Source organism: Aricia agestis, chromosome 9 (assembly GCF_905147365.1).
Source record: "Aricia agestis chromosome 9, ilAriAges1.1, whole genome shotgun sequence".
In the NCBI taxonomy this organism is placed as follows: domain Eukaryota; kingdom Metazoa; phylum Arthropoda; class Insecta; order Lepidoptera; family Lycaenidae; genus Aricia; species Aricia agestis.
Genome location: NC_056414.1, coordinates 15,962,626 through 15,988,247, shown reverse-complemented (window position 1 = coordinate 15,988,247; position 25,622 = coordinate 15,962,626). Strand labels below are relative to the sequence as shown.

At 38.0% G+C, this 25,622-nt stretch overlaps 1 long non-coding RNA gene and 1 other non-coding gene across 2 annotated transcripts; one reads left to right on the top strand and one right to left on the bottom strand.

Moving 5' to 3' along the window:
- Positions 1-4,614: 4,614 nt before the first annotated feature.
- Positions 4,615-18,385, bottom strand: LOC121730777. The gene is made up of 3 exons (XR_006036148.1): positions 18,375-18,385; positions 13,249-13,255; positions 4,615-4,752 (listed from the first exon to the last, which is right to left on the bottom strand). It is a non-coding gene; the product is annotated as an uncharacterized LOC121730777 (long non-coding RNA).
- A 958-nt stretch (positions 18,386-19,343) lies between these two features.
- Trnal-uag lies at positions 19,344-19,423 on the top strand. The gene has a single exon. It is a non-coding gene; the product is annotated as a tRNA-Leu (tRNA).
- The last annotated feature ends 6,199 nt before the right edge of the window (positions 19,424-25,622 follow it).

Below are 25,622 nucleotides of genomic sequence, written 5' to 3'. Positions count from 1 at the left end.
GGTGACGCGTAGTTTGACTGACCTCACTTTGGTCTCAAAACCAGAGTAAACAGAACTAACAAGTAGGTTGACAGATCTCGAAATTTATACGTATGACGTATTTAAATTTCGAGATCTCTTCATATCGGCATATTATCATAACTAGCTATTTGACCGAGCTTTGCTCGGTTTTCGATAAAACACGAATAAAATGACATTTTATAAAAATGATTCCTAGCTAGATCGATTTATCGCCCCCGAAACCCCCTATATACTAAATTTCATGAAAATCATTGGAGCCGATTATATTACGTATATTGTATATATATACAAGAATTGCTCGTTTAAAGATATAAGATAAGATATTATTATGTCATAATATCGGCTGGCGTGCGGCGTACTTAAGAGTCCGATGGCACCCGGACTCTTAAGTCCGGGGGCCATCGCAATTCTCATACCAGCTCTCTCTCATACTCTCAGTGAATCTTTGTATAGGAACCTAGGTAATTACTATCTCAAAGTGAATAATAACTCAAATATGGTAAATATTCTCGTATGGGAAATGATCTTGGTATAACGTTTGTATGAGAATAATTGCGATGGCACCCGGACTCCTTGCGTATAAGCATTGTGATACATGTTGAAAGTGACATTAGCACCCAACTCGCGTAAATTCGTCCGTTTGTTTGAAGTCCAGGTACTCTCTAGTTCTGTCCATAAAGTTAATATACCTTAGGTATATTAACTTTATGGTTCTGTATACTCTAGCAAAACCATAAAGTTGATATACCTAGAGGTATATTAAATTTATGGGCAAAACTCTGTCTTACTTTTATCGGAGATGTTTAATAATAAGAAGCCCTAATTCTAAACATCTTCAAGTCATAAATCCGCCGTATAAGTTGAAAAACGACGAAATTATGATATCGTTAGCAATGACACGTAGGTAATTTACCAGCGAATTAGTTCTGAACGTAATTATGATGAAGTTATAATAACCTTAATCTATACGTCTCTCAATAGACGCTTGACTTTGTGACTTTTAGGAGCGTTGGAGAGTTTATATTGCTAGCTAATATTGCGAATCCGAGCATGAATCTCGCAAGAACCGTGTGTGTTTACATGGTAAAAAGTGTATGATCTTTTCCCTGGCTTACTCTATATTTACGCCTTTAATCTAAATAGATCCAGATGTTCATGCATGATGCACAACTAGGGGAAATCATAGCAAAAAACCAGCCAAGTGCGTGTCGGGCCACGCGCAATACAGGGTTCCGTAGTACCGCTTATATGGTACCGATAAATTTTGTATGGTCAATGAATATACATTTATAACGTGTTTTACACTACTAACAACATCATCTCAGTTACGTTCAAAGGAATTTGAACGAAACATTTTTTTAGTTGATCGACTATTACTCAAAAACTTATGAAGTCTTCTTAGCCGTGATAGTTTTCCTTTTAAATTCAGCATATTTTCTACCCCCGTGATTTTTTCACATTTCTAGAAGCAAGCGTTTAGCTGGTAGAAGGGGGAGACACTGGACTCTAACGATTTTTTCCACTTTAAAACTTGATCCTGATTGATTGATGTTACAAATGGATCCCTAAATTGGAAAATGATTTTTGAATACACGTAATATTAAAAAAAAAACTATTCAACTAATAATTGTACTCATTTTAAGATTTTAACATGCAACTGTTTTTTGGTTCTAATAAAGAAAAAATAAAATAAAATAAAAAACCTATCCAACGACATCCTACACTGTGGGGTGGACGCGAAAAAAAATCATCTCCGCCTTATGTGTAGGGAGGTTACCGTAAAAAAATAGAATGATATAAAAAATGGTATATAAAGATATTTGCTTACCATTTTGTCGGCACCATTAATATGTGCATTCATGCCAAATTACAGCTTTGTGGGCCCTGTAATCTCTGAGCAAAACCGCGGACAGACAGACGGACAGACGGACGGACAGACCGAAACTATAAGGGTTCCTTATTGACAACGGAACTCTAAAAATGGATAAATTAATGTGCCATTGTATTTCTTTACGATACGTTTAAAACTTAAGATTTTATTGGTTGCATTATGCATATTATAGCCGCCCACACTGAAAGTAATTATATTCCAATCAAAATTAACAAAATATATGCACCAATCGTAATGCTATGAGATGCTATAAGTTTCTAAAGAACGCTACGATAGAAGTTGCTATAGAATGTTACGTGGTGCTAAAAGGTGCTTTAAGTTGCTGTAAAACGCTACGTGGTGCTATAAGGTGCTACGGGGCGCCGGAAGTTTCTATAGAAGGTGATGCTACGAAATGCTACAAGCTTCTGCAGACGCTACGAATTCTACGAGAAATTCTACAAGTTGTTATAACAGGACTCTTATCTACGGTATACTACGAAATGCTACGCGAGCAAACAAATTCGTCCCACTACGCGCTGCACCCGCGTTTGCTTGTTTACCTACTCTCAACATTATTCTATTTAAATAGATTGAAAGCTATTGTTTGCTAGGTAAATAAAGGTGCAATTTGCTGGAAGTTCGAAATGGGTCAAAACAATTTATTTCGGTCTAGATATTGTTACGAACTAAGCGGCGGGCGGGGGCGAGCTAGCGACCTGTCGAAGTAGCAACTTTGTTAACTGGACCATCTGTTATGGCGGTATTGACTTATACAATAGCTAATTTACACAGCCATAGCTGCTGAGCGAAATTAGTCTTTATGCAGGTTGAGATAAGCAGTCGTTATCGCTATAGCGATAGTCGAATGCAGATAAGAATACTAAGCTAAAAGCCGAGCTTTGTGAGGGCTCGCGTCGTCACACCTTGACTGACTGATGACACATCTACATATAAAAAACCTTGACTGACTGATGATAACACATCTACATATAAATAAAAATTACTATGTTAAAGCACAAATCAATAGGCGTGACAGTTTTTCCGTAAAGTATAGTACAAAATGTACTGGTTGTGGGATGTAGGTACTAGGGCTCGCTTCGCTCGCCCTGATAATTTGACTGAATTTTAATTCTTTTTTTTATGAAATACGGGGACAAACGAGCAAACGTTGACCTGATGGAAAGCAAATTCCGTCGCCCATGGACACTCACAGCATCAGAAGAGCTGCAGGTGCGTTGTCGGCCTTTTAAGAGGGAATAGGGTAATAGGGGAGGGTAGGGATGGGAAGGGAAGGGAATAGGGGAGGATAGGGAAGGGAATAGGGTAAGGAGATTGGGCCTCCGGTAAACTCACTCACTCGGTGAAACACAGCACAAGTTCTGTTTCACGCCGGTTTTCTGTGAGAACGTGGTATTTCTCCAGTCGAGCCGGCCCATTCGTGCCAAAGCATGGCTCTCCCACGTCCCACGTCCCACGTCATTGAACAGAAAACTCATTTGTTTGTTGCCAGATAATATTGTATCTCTACTATGTACACTGAGAGCGCTCCAGTGCGCTAAAATACGGTCTGAAGTAGACGTGGAGTTTTTTTTTTTAATAGTTTCACGTCATCAGTCATCACTCATGATATCTGAAATGTAGAATTCACGGATGACAGAGAGAAGTGCTATGACGGAAGTTGCGGATTTGCGTATTTCTTAAATAGTTACGCAAACCCGCAATTTCCGTCATATCAATCTCTCTGTCATCCGTGAGTTCTATAGACATTTCAGAAATCATGAGTGGCGACAGCGTATAAAATCAATTTCAAAAAGTTGCCCGTGAAATTCCTAGGCAATATTGATAACTTATTCTGAACGAATAGAACGACTTTTCTATGAAAATACGACCTTGGTGGAACAGATACACGAAGCGTCTGGTTTACAAGATTTACAGAATAAACCAGTTCGGAATGTTATAATGTACAATAAATAATATTCGTAACCCACATCAGCAATTCAGTCACGCGCCCACAAGCTACATGTGCCCAAAATATTGAACCAAGAGCCTGCGACGACCAGACTGTCCGAATTTTAGATAAGCTGAAAGTTTATCTGTTTGCGGCCTTTACAGAGGTAGGAATGACCAGTGACCATGTTGTGGATGGATGGATGTCCGGTCAAACTTTTTGAAGAAAGAGTAAAGCTCAATTTCATAGCTAGGTAAGAGGAGAAATCTCGTCTTCCAGTGCCGGACATGTTTGACAGTTGCTTCCCACTGCCAGACACCCTTGAGCTTTATTAATACGTTAGCTTTTCTGAAATGAGGAAAGACTAGCCGTCGCAGGCTCTTACTCTATATTATGTTTTCAACGAAACAATGTATAGTGTAACCAGAGTGTCGTTTTTGACAATGGTTTTCATACAGACGAGGATTTTGTAACAAGAGGGAATATTCCGCAAAGGTGGGTGCAGATGGCACTATTAGCACACACAATAAATAATCTAACATTTTGCACACGTTATATTATATTGACAAGTTTTTACTTGGCATGGAATAGACGACGTGATTTACGCTGCCTAGTTTATAATATTGTATATAATATGTATTATTGTAAACAATTTGAATATGACAAAAACATTGCGAAACGTAGAAGAAAACTTTTTGTTTAGGGCAAAGCCAAACGAGCGTAATTTGTGAGTTGTGAGTCGCAGAATTTCTGCCGGGCAGAATTCTGCTGCATTCAGTTTCATACAAAAGTCCTGTTTGATTCACACGAGCGTAATTTTGTGAGTCGTGATTTGTATGAAAAAAATTCTGCCCGGCAGGAATTCTGCGGCTCACGACTCACAATTTACGCTCGTTTGGCTTCGCCCTTACTGTATGTGCTGGTGCTGACGTTTGTGTTGCCCGCGACTTCGTCTGCGTAGACTTTAGTTTATAGTTGTTCCCGTACATCGGTTGAGTCATTTACGCGCAAATCAGAAAAGTATATTGTGTAGGAACCGCACATTTTTCCAGGACAAAAAACATTCCTTGTCCCAGATTGTCCCAGATTCAAATTAGTATCTCCAATCTCCATGCCAAATTTCATCAAAATAGATTAAATAGTTTAGGCGAGAATCATAAAAGTTTATTGTGCGGGAACCGTATATTTTCCGGGATAAAAAGTATCCCTTGTCCTTTCCCGAGACTGATAGTATTGCCATACCAAATTTCATCAAAATAGATTGAATAGTTTAGGCGATAATCATAAAAGTTTATTGTGCGGGAACCGTACATTTTCCGGGACAAAATTAGTATTCCTTGTCCTTTCCCGAGACTCAAAGTATCTCCGTACCAAATTCCATCAAAATAGATTGAATAGTTTACGCGCAAATCATAAAAGTAATATTGTGCAGTAACCGTACATTTTTCCGGGACAAAATGTATCCTATTTTCTTTTTCGGGAGTCAAAATATCTTCATACCAAATTTCTGGCAAATGGGTCCAGCCGTTTACGCGTGATGTCGTGACCACGCGAAATATAACGTTCCGCGCAGCTTCGCCCGCGTAAATTTGATATTTCACAGACAAATTATTCTACAAAAATAGCCTATGATCCTTCACGTGGACTACTTCTTATCTGTGCCAAATAACAGAAAAATTGCTCCAGTAGTTCGTGAGATAAGCCCTTTTAAATAATTTCCCCCATTTTTTTCCACATTTTCCTCTATATTTTCTTCGCTCCTATCAGTCTTAGCGTGATAAAATATAGCCTATTGCCTTTTTCGATAAATGGGCTATCTAACACGAAACTACTCGTCCGATTTGAAAGAATTTTTCAAATCGGACCAGTAGTTCCTGCGATTAGCGCGTTCAAATAAGCCCTTTCAAATAATTTCCCCCCGTTTTTTCCACACTTTCCTCTATTTCTTCGCTCCTATTAGTATTAGCGTGATAAAATATAGCCTATAGCCTTCCTTGATAAATGGGCTATCTAACACTGAAAGAACTTTTCAAATCGGATTAGTAGTTACAGAGATTAGCGCGTTCAAACAAACAAACTAACAAACTCTTCCGCTTTATAATATTATTAAAGTATAGATAATATTATAACGTTATTCCTATTACATTAATAAGGTCAGTGTCAATCTTTTTATTAGTACCTTACTAATTAATTAGTTAATTACCCCAAAAAATTAGTGAGATTTTAAAATCTCACTAATTTTTTGGGGTAATTAAAGTGTGTGTTAGACTTAATATAGCGATGTAGTATTGTAATGAGGGCAAACACAACGCGGGCTCACAGGGATCAGAAAATTCACTGGATTCATTGATCACAGGCGCAGAATAAATATTTACACACTTGTTTTTAACCTCCGGTGGAAAAAGGGGTGTAATTTTCGATTATGTACTAAAATAGTAAATGTATATAATATTATGTCCGTAGCAGAATTTCGAAATAATAGAGATGCGGTTTTATTATGATATTTTTATTACTTACTTTATACACAGAACCAAAAATTTGCCAGCGTTTTTAACGTACAAGAATTATTTACGTATGTTTCCCCTCTTTTCCCAGTTGGGGAATAAATTTTGTTAAGATATTTCCAAGTTTTATAAGTTATTGTCAACGTCACCAAACTATTTGCTTCAAAATTTAAGAGCGTACCTATACAATATTTTATAAAAGAAACTTTTCGAAATTTTATACGCCAGAGAGCTTAGAAGCATGTTAAAATGTATGCTTCGCATTAGAAATGAAGAGGATACGCATTGAATGAGTCTTGAACCGCTGCCTTTAAATATGAGTCCCAGCTGTGTGTCGAGACATGGAGCCAATATATTCACCGACACAAATTGTAAATATTATTTCGACGATGCGCGAGTTTGCAAATTTTCCTGGCTTGCTTGTGGTTAGTTTGGCCATATTTATTTATTTTATTTTATTTTATTCCAATAACTTACAGCTTGCAAAAAATACAGTAAGAGTACAATTATAATAGAAAACATAAAGCCTATTATAAAGTTTTCGCAGGTAGGTAATATTATCTTATTTTTATTACCGACTTCCAAAAAGGAGGAGGTTATACGTTTGGCTGTATGTATCTTTTTTTTTTTTTGTATGTTCAACGATAACTCAGCCGTTTGTAATCCGATTTTCAAAATTCTTTTTGTGTTGCATAGGGTTTAACTCGAATTTGGTACCATGTTCACAAAAATGGTGATCTGATGATGAGATCCTGGAGGAATCGAGGGGACTCCTTGAAATTTGTATCGAAACGTGATTTTGATTTTTTCTGAAGCATTTAAGGTAAATGCTACCAAAAAGTAAGATTTCGCACCAGGTTATACCCTGGATCTGAAGGTACCCAACAGAACTTTTGAATCCTTGTAGATACAGATTCGGGGATTTCGGCGTTGTTTAAACAACTGAAATCATAAGCCAACACATCAATTTAATTGATTATCATCATCACAATCATAATTATGCCATGGGTCATCACATTATGACCCAGTTATTGATGCTTTTCGTGATATTTTGCATCGGAGCAGATGTTTTTGATGATTATTTCGCTGTTTGTGAACCGATTTTCCAAATTCTTGTATTGTTGTATAGGATGTAACCTTGATTTTGTATAATAATTATGAAAGTGGTGAACTGATGATGGGATCTATGAGCAATCGAGGGAAATCCTTGAAATTTATCAAAAGACTCATAGTGGTTAAAATGTTGTTTCTAGTAACTTAAACATATTATGTTACAAATAAGAGAAAAAAAGGTGTCTCTTGGTCCAAAGGCACTGAACAGAACTCCTGAACCTTTAAAGATAAATGTGTTTAAATTGCAGCATCGCTTAGATAACTGCAAGCATTTACCACAATTTCGCTTACAGTAACATAATGTGAATAGTTAACATTCGTAGTGGTTATTTACGCATAAAGCCTTATCTTGTCGATAACTAAATAACTCTATAATAGTGCCTTTTTCAGAATTCGTCTAAATCTCAACTATTTCTGTACATACTACAGTCTACATTACTTTGAAGTCGGTACCAGTCCCAAAAGCTTCAGATATTCTGACATTGACTGAACTCACTATAAAATTAGCTGGTACCGACTTCAAAGTAATGAAGACTGTTGTATGTACAGAAATAGTTGAGATTTAGACGAATTCTGAAAAAGGCACTATTATAGAGTAAGAGTTATTTAATACTTTTTAGTTCATATTATTATTGTTTTTACCTTGGAAGTCGGTTTTAATTTTTTGTTAAAAGTAATAATAACTGCATGCATTGAGCTTCTATTTACGTTAAATACTTTCTTTTACAAGTAAAGAATTTCCATTTTGCTCTACCCCAGATCCACATACCAGGGTCCTGATTTTCATTCCTCGTAAAAAATCGAAACTCTAGAAATGTCACTTCTATCGCAGACTGTGTCATCAGTCATCACACTAGCGTCATCTATGGTACAAGAATCCGACCGCTGTTAGATTACAGTGTCGTGAGTCTCTAATTGTGGATCTAAGCATTAGAATATTTACATACAAGTTTTGAGACATGTAACTTACCATACAGATAATTTTTAACCGTCTCCAACTCTGGCATAAATCCGGCTGTTCACGTTTGGCAAATGCGCTGTGCGATTATGTAGGTTAACTTCTTCCTAACTTTCCACTTGAAAAATACTACTGTCATATCACGGTAGAGTATTCAGAAATATTGTTACTATTTTCACCATTTTTGTATCACAATATGTCGCTAGGATGAAATACTACAAGGATGATTGTCCTAGTGCCTGAAGAACAAACGTGGCTCTTTATGAAAAGTGTAACTTAAGAAACAATTTTGATTGCGATTAGAAAAATAATTAATGAATCTTGATAAGTCACAAGACGTGTGATATTGAGAAAGGTTTGTTAAAATTCCACCCTTATCACTCATGGGAGTTACGCAGCGGAAAAAGATCCAAAAACAATTTGAGAATAGGGACGAACGGCTTAAATTATTTACATTCATAAAAAATAGCAGCAGCTCTCCTCACTCTCTTTGTAGAGTCACGCATTTCTAAAACTCTACTCTGAATATAAGTGGGATTATATAAAAAAAAATACATAAGTTCCTTCAAACCCTTCAAGACCGAGCGGGCAGGTCAGGAAACCGCAAAATGTACAAATCCCTATAATTTCCTTAACAACATGTCGGGCCCTTCCGCTCTCGGCGTCTTTAAAAATAGAATTTCGACAAAATATAGAACTTTCAATGATTGACTTATTTCGGTAGCCTGATTCGCTGAATTTCCTCGGCACCCGAGCGTATAAGGGCGATGCGATATCGGATATGACGTAGAGTGAGTGCGTAAGGGTCAATTCAGACCGCAATGCGCCGCGTGATGCATTTCTATTTAAACTAGAGATCGCCCAATGGTCGAAATTCGACCTTAGCTTCAACGACATTAGGATTACTACTCTATATTTTGTAAAAAAATATTGACTGTATCATATTTTTTTCAACTCTTGTCTCTGGGACTCAGCTGATCTCAGACTGGCCGTGTAAGCATTTTTTTTTATGAAATAAAGGGGGCAAACGAGCAAACGGGTCACCTGATGGAAAGCAACTTCCGTCGCCCATGGACACTCGCAGCATCAGAAGAGCTGCAAGTGCGTTGCCGGCCTTTTAAGAGGGAACAGGGTAATAGGGCAGGGTAAGGAAGGAAAGGGAAGGGAATAGGGGAGAGTAGAGAAGGGAAGGGAATAGGGTAGGGGATTGGGCCTCCGGTAAACTCACTCACTCGGCGAAACACAGCGCAAGCGCTGTTTCACGCCGGTTTTCTGTGAGAACGTGGTATTTCTCCGGTCGAGCCAGCCCATTCGTGCCGAAGCATGGTGCTCCCACGTATAAATACGTTTGTATACTTTTGAAAACTGACGTTGGACACTTGCATTTTGCATTTCCTCTATGAAAATTTCAGGGCGATATAACCGGCTAAACATTAAAATAATTTGAGCATCGTTATGATAATGAAACGGAACCATGCAAAGTATCGAAGTAAAATATTCAAGCTATATCTGCAGGATGCCATTTTAGCTCGTCTAAAACAACGGACGTCGGAAGCTGCTGAAGCTTTGGAATAAACGACGATTATTATCCCATGTAGAACTATCAGCTCACCGTCCATTTACTGATATTATACCTTTGCCACAGAGTAAAAAGATATTCTGAGCGCGGGCTTCAAGGAAAATAATTATATTACAGGTTTGTGGCGGTACCCACAATTCGCCTAACATTCCTGCATCGCGCTATCGAAGTTTTCTGAGCGCGTCGGTATATATACGACAGCTGAGATGTATCACGCGGGCTTCGGCCTGACCGAGCATAACACCTCGCTCGGTCGGAAGATCTTCCTTTGGCCGCCACGCATATATCCCACAGGTTGTAACAAAACAAAGTGTTCAGCGCTGCTACTTTCATAGTGAGTTACTATATTATAAGGGACACGTAGGTGATAGGACCTCTAAAGTATTAATAAAATTATTATTAAAAAAAAAAAAAAAAAAAAACAACAACCCCGCCAAACAACATTAAAAAGTAATGAAATAATATATTTTACTGACTTTAAGTTTAAATAATTCCTAAGTGTAAAGTGATATTATGGACTAAAATATTTTATTTCATGCTTTTTAAACTTGTGTTGGTTATAGTGCAGAATAATTCCTATCAAGAGGATCATATTATATCCCAATGAATACCATCTACGAATGTCCTTTTGGATGAGTCCGTCAATATGAGTCCAAACATGAAACCTCTACTTTGGGTTCATATGGAGCTCGGCTCCTATAGAATCCAGGTGATGCTGCAGCAGCAGCATGCAAAAATTAACTGTTTATCTACGTCTTACTAGTTGTCGCAATTAAAATGAGCCCAAACACGAAACCATTGCTCAAAGTTGGTGAGGAGTTGGGTATCCTATTGATTACCAGGTGATGTTGCAGCACCAGGTCAACTTTCATTAATGTATAAATATTCATAAATGTCACGAACTAGAATGCAAAATATAAAGCCCACCTACAAGCTACCAGACTACAAGTTGCTTCCTTCACGAACCAGATGAACCGCGATTTTTCAGCACGGAGCAGGCTGATGATAATAAACTATAGCTAAGAACACTTTCGATTAAGTCAGCTTTCAAACAAAAAAACTAGATCAAAATCGGTCCCCCCGTTTGGCTGCTACGATGCCACAGACAAACAGACAGACAGACAGACAGACAGACAGACAGACAGACAGACAGACAGACAGACAGACAGACCGACAGACAGACACGTCAAACTTATAACACCTTTGTCGGGGGTTAAAAAGACGATGTTTGGTTAAACCTACAGTATTTTATTCAGGGTACAAACTTCTTAGTTTTGCCTAAGAAGTAAGTATCCTGTTCTTTTCTCTGTGGCACATACTCGGGCGCTACAATTACTTCTTAGCTGTACTGGACTCAACGATAAACAAAAGCGGTTAAATTTTTATCCATGTAAAAGCGTCGATGACCGAAGTAATTACTGTGATGGCATTATCAAATATTGATGAAATTATAGCGCCGGCATGTCCCCCGCCTAGATGAAAGTCGGCCATATTCGTTTTATGGCGGGAATATTTAAAATTAAATTCCGCCGTCAAATGCGATTTTACAGCGTGTATCGGCCGGCCGGCGGCAAAATACATATTTTAATTTAATAACGACACCTTTTAAAACATTACGCAGATATTAGGGTTTTTGTTGCTTTTTAACTACAAAAATGTTTGACGAGTGACTCATAAACTCATAAAGTGCCGGGAAAATCTAAAACATATCAATTGATAAGACATAAAAGCGTATCAAATAAATGCTTATAGTTTACAGTGCCGCGGAGCCTTTATACGTATACGGGAAGTACAGGTGGACCAGCGATAAGTTCGACTTGACTGATCGACCTTGCAAAATAAATATCTACCACAATTTCTAAATATTTTTTTTTTAGTAATTGTTGCCGTGACCTTTCCAAGCCTTTATAGTGATAGGAAAAATGGGTTGATTGTGTCTGAAAATTTCGCAAGTAATTTCGGCAGTGACAGGAATAGACGACGAGATGGCGGGAAGATCAATCATCTGTCAAACGGCCATATTGTGAGACGTGACGTCACGGCAGCCATTAAAGAAATTACGAAGGCTTTGTCATCATTATCATATTTTAGCGCTTTTCGCCTAGTTGTGCAGTCCCCTGTTGGATTTAATTAGATAAGTGTAAAATGAATAAAGTAATAAAATTAATTTATTTCCGAAAAGCGACAAATATCTTGAGAACTGTCCTAATTGTTCAGCTACCAGTTACCACCGGTTCGGGATTCGGGAACTAGCCTGGCGAAAAGAATAAGCGTAAAACAAGGCTCTCAAGGCTTACTCTAGTACCTCAAATACAGCTTACTCTAAAGGTCAAGCAAGTCGCTTTTCGCTGTCATGAAACGCTACCAAAACCCACCAAACTGAACATAGTTTAACAATAAAACTATTAGGATTTCAATCAACAGCCACTTTAACTTCTTGCAAATAGAAATAGCACGATAGCAAGGCATACACAACAATATACAACGACTAGGTACATACAGTCTACAGGCTACAGCTGAGTACAGTTTACATATTTGGGCATGTGGATTCCCTAATATTAAGAGGTTTATATACGTATTAAAATAATTTCCAAATTATAAAAATGTATGCTGTGAAACATTATTTTGAAACACTTTTACGGATGATAGAGCGGGATTCGCCAGCCTCCTTTGGTTAGCTCTACTAAAAAATCTGTGTTGACACACATCATGCTACAATGGCGGGATGAAACTGTTATAACATTGTACAAAATGAAATACACTAACACGGAGCGTCCAAAGAAAAAACATAACCTCGGTCAGCATTGATAGCCACACAAAATTAAACCTTACCCCTTTCATTTAGGGTGCAAATTGTATGCAAATAAGTTGTTTCGGGCTGCTGTCACTGGGCTCATGAATAGATATTGCAGCGTCAAAATGTGGAAAATTGGAGTTTGGCTTGATGTGAAAATTAGTGCTTTATTCACTTTGGCTCTTCACGTGCTGATGTGGCAGATTACGGTAAAGAGGTTTGAATACACCCTTCTTTTGAAAGGTGTATCTTAAACTCGGTTCGTAATTTAATTTAAACGTGATGAAAGAACAAATGAGGGTTATAGTGTATTTCTTTTTTGCGTGCTCAAAATTACTTCCAGCGATTTTGTTATGCTAAAATTGGTGTGTGAAAGGGGTATGAAGATTTTTGTACGGATCCTGGCCAACCTAATGTCTTATGAATGAATGATTATTATTCCAAAATAGATAGCTAACATTAATACTGTATACAAAAAATAATCTTGGACAAAACCGCGTAAGGTGTCACATTTCGAAGATTTGAGCTGCCAAAGTTGCAATATCTTAAATTGGTAAAAGTTTAGCAGCTTATATCTTCGAAATGTGACTCTTTACGTGGTTTTGTCTAAGATTATTTTTTGTTTGTATTGATGTTAGCTATCCATTTTGGAAAATAATATTCGTGAAATCTTCGTACCCCTTTCCATAATAATGTGACAGTGTCTTGTGTCTTTCTGTCGTTTTACTTTTAACACTTAAGCCGCTAAACCAAGAAGAACTTCCTAGGACTCCGATGACCTGGAAAGAGTCAGTTTCATAATATTTATTAGAAAAAGCTACGAATACCGCGTATTTCGGCGCAACTAAAGTTAAAAATTTAATCGGGAGTTTCTCGACAAACCTATATTGTTGACCTTATGGCCACGGCAATAAAGCTTAACCTCCGAAACCTGCTACCTAGAGAATCGATCTAAGTTGAAAGTAAATGGCGTACAATACATCCGTCACCGTTCGTCCGGGCCATTTCTCCGAACCTGACAAGCGCAGAGAGCATTCTTGTGTTTCTAACCGACTTCGAAAAAGGAGATTATGTATTATTGTTTTTATATTACACTACACGACGTCCGCAAGTCCGTTTCTCCAAAATTCATTTATCGCGCGGGAACCGCAAATTTTTCCGGGATAAATAGTATCCTATGTCCTTTCCCGGAGCTCAATGCATCTGCATATCAAACAGCAAAATCGGTTTAACGGTTTAGGCGTAAAGAGGTAACAGACATATTTTATACAGAAAGACAGACAGACAGACGCACTTTTGCATTTATACAAGATGTTAGTGTAAACACCGTTATCCTTGAAACCATCAAATGAGCCCGTCAAAATGAACAACTTTTTCTTTGAGAACAATGCTGGGAACTCAAAAAAATCCGTCTTCATACCCATACAAATTGCCGATCTGGGCATCCGTATGGGTAATAAAGACGGCATTTTTTTGAGATTTCAGCATTGTTCTCAAAGAAAAAGTTGTTCATTTTGACGGGCTCATTTGATGGTTTCAAGGATAACGGTGTTTACACTAACACTCTGTATAGTATGGATATAGATATGAGAATATTGCTTCCGTACTACTATAATCCATACTTTATACGTGGGAGAGCCATGCTTCGGCACGAATGGGCCGGCTCGACCGGATAAATACCACGTTCTCACAGAAAACCGGCGTGAAACAGCGCTTGCGCTGTGTTTCGCCGAGTGAGTGAGTTTACCGGAGGTACAATCCCCTAACCCCTACCCTATTCCCTTCCCTACCCTCAACTATTCTCTTCCCTTCCCTACCCTCCCCTATTACCCTATTCCCTCTTAAAATGTCGGCAACGCACTTGCAGCTCTTCTGATGCTGCGAGTGTCCATGGGCGACGGAAGTTGCTTTCCATCAGGTGACCCGTTTGCTCGTTTGCCCCCTTATTTCATAAAAAAAAAAACTATTTTCTCTACTATAGGTCTACCAGAATCTGATGGCAAAAAGTGAGAAATTAAATTGACTCTTATCTAGCAATACCGGGGTAATTGGAATAAAACATTTTAATCTTTTTTTTTCCTTTAGCGGCTTATTCTGTTGTGAAACATGCAAATATAAAAATGTATCCAATGATCAAGGATATTTTTTGAAAATCCTATTTCAGTTCTGCTGTCAATTCTGGTAGATCCATCAGATTCTGGTAGACCTATACTTTACCTGACTTCTTTGCTTTATAGGAAATACCATAAAACTTCATAAGGCCCTTCTTTACGTCGGGCTATGTTGGTTAGTTATGGTTGCCCTTAGAACATGGCGTTGCAATGGCCATCATTCGGGAAAATGAGCCAACGGGGCACCTGTTGATAAGTATATCAAACCGAAGTCCTAACCTTGTTCTAGTCATAGCAAAATAACAGTCAATTTATTACACTGAAAACTCTAGTGATTAGGGTTGTCAGTTCGAAATATTATAAATGGCCGATTTGAATTTATGTATGTGTATAAATAATATTAATATTATCAAAAAATACAACAATATAACAACAGGTCCCTACAATATAAAAACCGACTTGATGTGTCTTATAATCCATTTTGTCGGCATCATATTTTATATGTGCATTTATGCCGAATACAGCTTTGTAGGTCCTATAGTCTCTGAGCAAAACCGCGATCAGACAGACAGACGGACGGACAGACGGACAGACGGACAGACGGACAGACGGACAGACGGACAGACGGACAGACAGACGGACGGACAGACCGAAACTACAAGGATTCCTTGTTGATTACGGAACCCTAAAAATGAAGATACAGTTTTACCAAGTTCATGCTCTCTAATCATCAGCGAGTCAAAGATTTGCCTGACCATTACCTACTATTTCCTAACCTCAATTCTGAAATTGTTTTCAACAATATATGCAGTTTCGATCCAGATCGTATCCAACGAAGGACCGCTCGAATTGTTGATTGCAACAGCTTGGATCCCTTGGAATTACGCCGAGATGTAGCTTCACTCTGCATCCTCTATCGGTTGTGTCACGGGGAGTGCTCTGAGGAATTGTTCGGAATCATACCACCTGCAACTTTTCGCCATCGTCCCACGCGAAAAATATACCATCCTCATCACCTTGATGAGTGGCAGTCTTCCACCGTGCGTTTTTCGCGTAACTTTCTGCCGCGCACTGTAAAACTCTGGAACGAACTGTCACCAGCAATATTTCTGGACATAAACGACCTGCAAACCTTCAAGACGAGAGCGTATTCCCTCTTGAAAGGCCGGCAACGCACCTGCAGCTTTTCTGATGTAGCGAGTGTCCATGGGCGACGGTAGTTGCTTACCATCAGGTGACCCATTTGCTCGTTTGCTCCCTTATTTCATAAAAATGATTATTATTAATTTTCTCATGAGATATTTTGTTTGACGTATTATGACAATATTTTTCAGCATATTAAGTAACGCGACTTGATCACAGAAGGCACCATCATTTATCTATATTGCTTTAGTAGGTTTGTTTTCTTATAAAACGAGCAAACGGGTCACCTGGTGGAAAGCAACTACCGTCACCCATGGACACTCGCAACATCAGAAGAGTTGCAAGTGCGTTGACGGCCTAATAGGGAATACACTTTCATCTTGGATCGCAGGTTGTAATGGTCCGGAAATTATAGGTAAGTATATACTTATTTAAAAAAAAATACTAATATTAAAGAACAAACTTAGGGTCAACTCAGATCGCAACGCGACGCGTAGATGTTTTCTAAAGTACTGAATCGACAGACTTCGTGAGCGTAGACGTCTTGCAAATCTGTCCATACAATAGGAAGTCTGACCATAGAAATTCATGATCTAGTATCTACTACGGAGTTGACATGAGATGACGTAGGACGCCGTGAAAGGCCCCGAAAAAGATGGCGAGATAAACACAATATCTAGGGGGAGGCCTTCGCCCAGCAGTGGAATAGAATAGGCTCATAAACTTATAGAAACTAATAGTTTTTTTTTTATGAAATAAGAGGGCAAACGAGCAAACGGATGGAAAGCAACTTCCGTCGCCCATGGACACTCGCAGCATCAGAAGAGCTGCAGGTGCGTTGCCAGCCTTTTAAGAGGGAATAGGGTAATAGGGGAGTGTAGGGATGGCAAGGGTTAGGGGATTGTGCCTCCGGTAAACTCACTCACTCGGCGAAACACAGCGCAAGCGCTGTTTCACGCCGGTTTTTTGTGAGAACGTGGTATTTCTCCGATCGAGCCGGCCCATTCGTGCCGAAGCATGGCTCTCCCACGTCTAAAATATAGTTTGAGCTAGTGGCAACCCTAGGTAACCGGCCACTCGTCAAACACAACGGGCGGAAGCGGGTCGAGGGCAGCTGTCGACGCGCCCTTAATGTCCCACTGTCTTGTTGTTAATTCCTTAAATATGTTATGGCCACACTGAGAGAAAACGCTAACATGAAATGATGGCAAAGTAAACACCCCTTTTGAAGGGGGCGTCCATAAGTTGCGCAAGAATATTTGAGATTTTTTTACTACGCTGAGCTGATAATAATATTATGATGGGCGTACCCCCGGGCCAGGGGGGATCAGATCAGATTTTATAATATACGATAGGTGATATATAAAGAATAAAAAATTATACATATTATTTATATAATTTCTTTAACCAGGTACTTATTTATTACTCTACTCGATTTATTACGTCTTCTGTAAAGGAATCGCTCATATCTTTTATAAGTTTTCTATGAAAGTATACTAGATTTTCGATAAAAGTACTAGGTAAGATACATAGTAGGGATGAAAACATGATCCAGGGGGGCAGCTGACCCCCCCTGCCCCCCATCGGTACGCCCATGCCCTTATTCAAAGATAATTTAAATATAATGTTTATTTATCTACTTAATTATAATAATCACGAGCTGCAATTGGCAAACTTTTAAGTAGAGAGCGCATATCCTTAAGGCCCACAACGCACTTGCAACTCTTCTTCCGTCCATGGGCGACGGAAGTTGCTTTTCCGTCACCAGTTTGTTAGACTTTTAAATGAAATAGAGTTCATATTTTATTTGTCAAAATTGAATTTTACGTTATTTATGGATAGTTAATGGAATGGTACAGCACCTCCCTCCTCCCACACTGCCTATGCGTACACTCGCATGCAAGAACCTGCAAACACCACCACCACACAAGCAATAATGTTGGCAAATCCGTGCAAGGCCCCTCACCACCATGCAGGTTGAACTTAAAGGACTTAACGGACGTTGTTCGTAGAGTCCACATCCTGAGGATGCTCCGGTGTTGGGGCGAAACGCGCGTCGCGCATGGTGGTGAGGGGCCTTGCACGGATTTGCCAACATTATTGCTTGTGTGGTGGTGGTGTTTGCAGGTTCTTGCATGCGAGTGTACGCATAGGCAGTGTGGGAGGAGGGAGGTGCTGTACGCATGCCTATGCGTACACTCACTCATTTACTTAAAGGTGGAAGTTTATTTCGCGGAATATTGCTAAGAATAATAACAAATTAAATTTTAAGTTATTTATGGACGCAAAACATGCATAAAAATTAAAAAAAATTGAAAAAAAAACCAAACAGAAATGCAAAAAACCCTATTTAAGTATTTTCCTTATTTTCTTTAACTATGTAACACAAAAATAATAGTTTTATTAGGTACTTACTTAAAAAGTATGATTTTATTTTACTTCATATTTAATTAATTCTTGTATATTATATACAAGAATTAATTAAATATGAAGTAAATATATAAGTATATAAGACAACTTTAAATAGTAGTAAAATCAGTTTCGATAAAATAAAATAAAATATAAAATAAGGGTAAAGACGCACGTCATGTCTTTCAAAATTATTAGTTGTTTAGGTGTTTGCGTAGGTATCGTGACGTCACACAAAAAAATACTCAATACTGAGTTCAAGTTATACTATGTTCAGTTTAGTTCCACATATACGTGGGAGAGCCATGCTTCGACACAAATGGGCCGGCTCGACCGGAGTAATACCACGTTCTCACAGAAAACCCGCGTGAAACAGCGCTTGTGATGTGTTTCGCCGAGTGAGTGAGTTTACCGGAAGCCCAATCCCCAAACCTATTTCCTTCCCTGCCTTCCCCTATTCCCTTCCCTTCCCATCCCTACCCTCCCCTATTACCTCTTAAAAGGCCGGCAACGCACCTGCGGCTCTTCTGGTGCTGCGAGTGTCCATGGGCGACGGAAGTTGCTTTCCATCAGGTAACCCGTTTGCTCGTTTGCCCCCTTATTTCATAAAAAAAATAGTTTCTTTTTGCTACAAAATGTAGATAAATAACTGTACTTATAATATTATGTACCTAATCATTATTATGGTTTTTTCAAAGGAAATTACATTTTCACGCTTTCTAATAGTGTATTTAAATAATATTCAAAACTAAAGATTTTATTATTTATATTTCAAAGTTAATTGGCACACAATAGAAAACCAACTCATACATAATAATATAAATGATGACGTCATCAATGTATAATGATAGTACACGATAGTGATTGGTAATTTGACCGCTATAGTAACAGGCAGCGTGGCCGAGCGGTCTAAGGCGCTGGTTTTAGGCACCAGTCCGAAAGGGCGTGGGTTCGAATCCCACCGCTGTCAGATAGTCTTTTTGTTGCTTTGGTATTTTATTTTCTTTATGAATAGGCGTTTTAAGCAATATATTTGCCGTGTATTTTCTATTTGGAAATGCTACATATTTTTATTGCATTATTTCTACTTAAATAAAAAAACATGTTTACATAAGAAATATTTTTGAAAATATTATAATTGTGTTAAACGTCTAATTACTAACGGAAATTGAGATGAGATAGAATAATATCAATTACATTAATTAATACACGGGTTTGTTTGATCCAGAAACATGCGGGATCTTCATCAAATGGGGGCTTTTATAACTCACGAATCACGATATAGGTTTTTTTATAAACAGTATTTGCTATACATTTTAATATAATGCATAGATTAGTATAATACATTATATAATATACCGATTGTATTATCACAATATACAAATAATATTATAGGTCTTGTTAATGTTTTTTTTTTGATGTAAGTTAAAATAGTAGCAAAGATGATGTAAAATGTAGTAATTTACATATTTTGTAAGTTACTACATTTTGCATCATCTTTGTACACTTTTATTCAAATAAAATGGCGCTTGACTTGACTTGATATACTGTGCCATCTTAAATATTATAAAATTCTCGTGTCACAATGTTAGGCCGCGTACTCCTCCGAAAAGGCTTTACTGTTTTTAACCAAATTTAAAATATATGCTTATTCAGTGGGTCTGAGAATCGGCTACTGGGTACTTTTTATATTGATAAGTGCATTTGTTGAATAAATAATAGTAAATTATTACAACCCGAGACTGACGGCGACCATTGTTTGTGCGACGGGATAGCGATGGACGTTGCCATGGTGACATACTTATTTAGTTACTTCAATAAAATAATACGGGCGAAATACTTTATATGGCAAAGAAACGTTTGCCGGGACAGCTAGTAATTATCTACTATAATAGGTAAGTACAGGGCCCCCGCTACCATATGTGCACAGTGCAATGTGTGCAATGCACACGGGCGCAATCCTCTAAGGGCGCCAAATCGTTATCTTTAGGGGCGCCAAAACCAAGGACCCAAAAAATTTACCTAGAGTTAAGAGGCGCTAAAATCCTTTTTTTGCACACAGGCGCCAGTAGACCTTACGGGGGCCCTGGGTAAGTATCTACTATATATATTCAAGGTCCGTTGCCTCTGTTCTGTGATCTGTCTGTGTGTGTGTGTCTGTCTCTGTTCGCTGTGTCAGACGAGGAAAAACATGACATGTATTACACATCGCTGTTTAAATATTTTTTTTAGAAAGAGCTTACGAATAAATTATTATTATGTAAATGCTATATTACCGATACTATCTTCAAATGTAGGTAAAAATAGTCGTAAGGTTATTAAAAAATCTATAGGTACGCAATATGTTTTGGTGCAAAAATATCGTATCGTGTTCGTCACGTCATGTGAAACATCGTTGATCGTATAATTTGTAAAATTATCCCGACGTATATTTCACACTGTGCCAAATATTATCAAAAGTTCATCAGTTTTGTATAAAATACGTCCAATTTTTACCATTTTTATTCCATGGTGCAAAATTAAAAATCTTGGTTAAACACTGATTTCGAAAATAAGAAAAGCAAGATGAGTTAATTTAGTGCTTTTTACCAACAACAATTAATTCATTAATGAAGAAGAGAATTTCACACATACATACTGCAAAACGTACAAGTGTAGCCTTCGCTTAAGTTCTAAGCGAGTTGAAAGTTTTATTTTGTACGTTCTGAAAAGCTATCGAACGCTTAATCCGCGTAGAAGCTTTCAGCGGATTATAATTTAGAAAGTTCGATTGAACTAATAAAAGTTTGCACTTATGAAGTCAAAGCTCCATATTAATTGAAACAGTTCTTTCTGGAAAGCTCCAACTTTGGCAGTTTCTTGTGAAAATTATAACCTAACCTAGTTAGTGTCGCAGCAAATACCTAGTGCTAAGACTTTCGTTTTAAAGAAAGAATTTAACCCGATTACCGCATACGTAGCAATGTTTAAATGAGCCATTCAAAACTGATGTTTACGTTAAGCACAAGAAAATTAACATTAAGACGCTCCCCCTACGAAGATGCCGTAATTTACCGTTTTTAGAATCTTATTAACTCATAATTTGAAAGATACAAAATTATATTTTTTTTTTTTATGAAATAAGGGGGCAAACGAGCAAACGGGTCACCTGATGGAAAGCAACTTCCGTCGCCCATGGACACTCGCAGCATCAGAAGAGCTGCATGTGCGTTGCCGGCCTTTTAAGAGGGAATAGGATAATAGGGGAGGGTAGGGAAGGGAAGGGAATAGGGGAGGGTAGGAAAGGGAATAGGGTAGGGGATTGGGCCTCCGGTGAACTCACTCACTCGGCGAAACACAGCGCAAGCGCTGTTTCACGCCGGTTTTCTGTGAGAACGTGGTATTTATCCGGTCGAGCCGGCCCATTCGTGCCGAAGCATGGCTCTCCCACGTATAGATACAGCAATAAAACTTTCTACTTTTCAATGTAAAAATTTTCTCAGTTTTATATAATATCTTTGCTTACGAAAATATAAACAATCATTGTGAATTACAGATTAACCTACGACCCTTGCCCAAATCACGCCCTAATCAAAAAGAAATTCGCCTAATTCGGCCATTTGTTTTATCTCTGTCAAATGAATTTAATAACAGGCAGCTCGACCTTGCCCGGTCGATCCCAGCCCCGCCGGTCGCCATGGCAACTCCCAGCCACCATTGTGATCGTGATACTCTTATATCGCTTCGATTCTGCGTCTCGACTCTCGAGATAATAAGTGTCAGAAGATAAGCGTTATCCTTATCAAAATTTATGGAATTCTCAATTCTTAACTTCACGTCGTCAGTGTTCGCGCCAAAATTGAAGTTTTTGAATTTGGAATTAGCTTATCCTTCGATTGCGGATTCTTGGAAATCTATTGTTATTCTATTGTTGTCGCGGTCACCGGTGTCCTTAAGGGGGTTGATAGGTTAATCGACTGAATCCGAATTCAAAAACTCCACAACCTGAGCAATTTCACACTGAAATGAAAAGTGTTAACTGTTAGCACTTTTTTCATTCTAAACTGAACTTTATTCACTACGCAATATTTTACAAGTACGATAACAAACAAAAAAAATGTACTGGTTGTGTATGTGTGCCTCATATAAATATGGTTTACTGTGAAAGCATCTGTTGTTTTTTTAGGGTTACGTAGCCAAATAGCAAAAAACGGAACTCTTATAGATTCGTCATGTATGTCTGTCTGTTTGTCCGTCCGTATGTCACAGCCACTTTTCTCCGAAACTATAATAGCTATACTATTGAAACTTGGTAAGTAGATGTAGTCTGTGAACCGCTTTAAGATTTTGATATAAAAATGGAAAAATTATTAAAAATTTTAGGGGTCCCCATAGATACAACTGAAACAAAAAAAAAATTCATCTAACCTATGCGTGTCCCGGTATCTAGGGTAGGGGTATCTAGGTATTCAAAAATCATATTGAGGTAATAGTAAGTCATAAAAAACATATTGAGATACTAATATCATTTTTTTTGAATAGTTTGTGAGAGACATTCTTCCAAAGTGGCAAAATGTGTGTTAGATATTTGACAGACAAATTAGTCCACAAAAAATAGCCTATGATCCTTCACGTGGTCTACTTCTTATCTGTGCCATATAACAGAAATATTGCTCCAGTATTTCGTGAGATAAGCCCTTTCAAATAATTTCCCCCTTTTTTCCACATTTTCCTCTATTTCTTCGCTTTTATTAGTCTTAGCGTGATAAAATATAGCCCATAGCCTTTCTCAATAAATAGGCTATCTAACACTGAAATTTTTTTTCAAATCGGACCAGTAGTTTCTGAGATTAGCGCGTTCAAATAAGCCCTTTCAAATAATTTCCCCCCGTTTTTCCCACACTTTCCTCTATTTCTTCGCTCCTATTAGTATTAGCATGATAAAATATATCCTAGCCTATAGCCTTCCTCGATAAATGGGCTATCTAACATTGAAAGAATTTTTCAAATCGGACCAATGGTTCCTGAGATTAGCGCGTTCAAACAAACAAACAAACAAACTCTTCCCAATTATAATAATATTATATATATTATATGGTAGCTGTTAAGCATTAGTGTCCTAACCTACAATTTTTTTTGTTGATAAATTTTGAATGCAGTCTTGTTCTAAATCATCTAAAGAACATAACTGCATTCATAACTCAATACATAATTTTTATGTGGGTTAGTACACGAATGCTTAACAGCGTCCATTTATTATATTATATATTATATATTTATAGTATAGATCACTTACACCCTGTTTGTAATCCACGAATCAAACCCTCGCCCCTACTTCGCAGGTACTAAAATATGTGTCGTTACAACTTTTTCCGTCTAGCCACCTTTCGCAACGCGCGATAAGGAACTTCGTTCCAAAATATACCCCACCCTTTGCTATTTTATCATTTGTATGTTTATAAATATTATAATATAACCCTTTTGTTAAAATTCTCCTACTTAAGAGCGCATCTGACCCTAACTTGACTACATACTTTAACCTAGATCTCAAAATCTGTAAGGTCTAGAAAACTGATTTTTTGACACAAATAACTTCAGTTCATGAAGATTAAATGCTCAAGACGAAAACACGATTACTGAAAAAATGCTCGATAGTTTATTTTTACAAAAAACCTTGTTTTAGTCACATTTTTGCTTGGATCTTCGAAGTTTGCTGTCTTTTCTTTAATATTTTTTAATATCTAAAAAGGTATTGATAAAACCTAAATTTTCTCAAAACACTTTTTTCATAATCATTATAGTTCGTCTTTTATTCAAGTAAAACTAACTCGGCGATGATTCCACGCCGTCCTTTTTCACCTGGCATATGAAAGACGGACGTGAGTGTGAAGAGAGAAGAACGATGTTTGATTTTTAGAGTCAGGAGAGCTCTTAATTCATCAAGCCACATACGCTCACTGGTGAACGAGAATATCTATTGTGTCTCGTTTTCCCACGACCGACGGGCATATACAGGTTGTTCGGGTGAAATGGTTTTAAGGATAACGGTGTTCACTCTAACAACCTGTATACAATTTTTAACTTTAAATATATTATTACCCCAGGGGGTCGCGATCCACAGGTTGAAAAACACTGATATACATTTGCCGTCACACGCACGCCGAGGTTTCCAATATTTCCCAGTTAAATTCTCATTTTGTCAAGCGTTTCGGAGTGGAACGATTGGAAACCGTTTCTCGCAATGGGCGCTTCAATATTCCAAGAGGCTTGGCTGTTTTATGTTTTCTTTGCTCGTACCGGATGGGGATGTATGCTGCGGTAATCTTTTATCGGTAAGGCCCCGAAAATACGGTATTATTTGATCTGATTTTTGCACAGATTGATCCCTCCAATGCTAAGCCGTCAATAAGCATTTTGACCACGCTCCTAATATTTAATTAGTTGTATACTTGCTGACCTAACATTACGTTATTTCGGGTATGAAAAATACTCATGCGGACCGATTCTCAGACCTACAAGATAAACACACAAAATTTTAACAACAATTCATTTATTAGTTACGGAGAAATTTGTAAACAAACAAACAGGGCCCCCGTAAGGGCTACTGGCGCCTGTGAGCAAAAAACAGATTTTGGCGCCCCTTTACGCAAATCTTTTGGGTCCTTGGTTTTGGCGCCCCTAAAGATGGCGATTTGGCGCCCCTAGAGGATGGCGCCCGTGTCCATTGCACACATTGCACATAATATTATGATAGCGGGGGCCCTGCAAACACCGCAGTCAGCAACCTAGAGAATGTCATATCGACGCGACGGTGGAAAGGCAGAATGTACTAACCGCCATTTTTTGCGATATTTTGAGTTATAGATAAAGTTTGTTTTTAAACCCATTCATCTATCTCCTCAAGCTTTCATACATTTTATAGTAACAGGATGTATATAATTATAAAGCTGCCGAGTTTGTTTGTTTAAACGCAAAAATCTCAAGAACTATTGGACCGATTTAAAAAATTCTTTCACCAATGTATAATAGCTTAAGATGTCCCTGAGTGCTGTCATGGTACTGGCTATGTATGTACCACGCGCACGGGGGGAGCCGGGCGGACCACTAGTCTAATATGATAATTTTTAAAGTAAATAAAACTGATTAATGAACCTTAGTATTTTCGTAATTTCATGCATCGTTGCAAACAA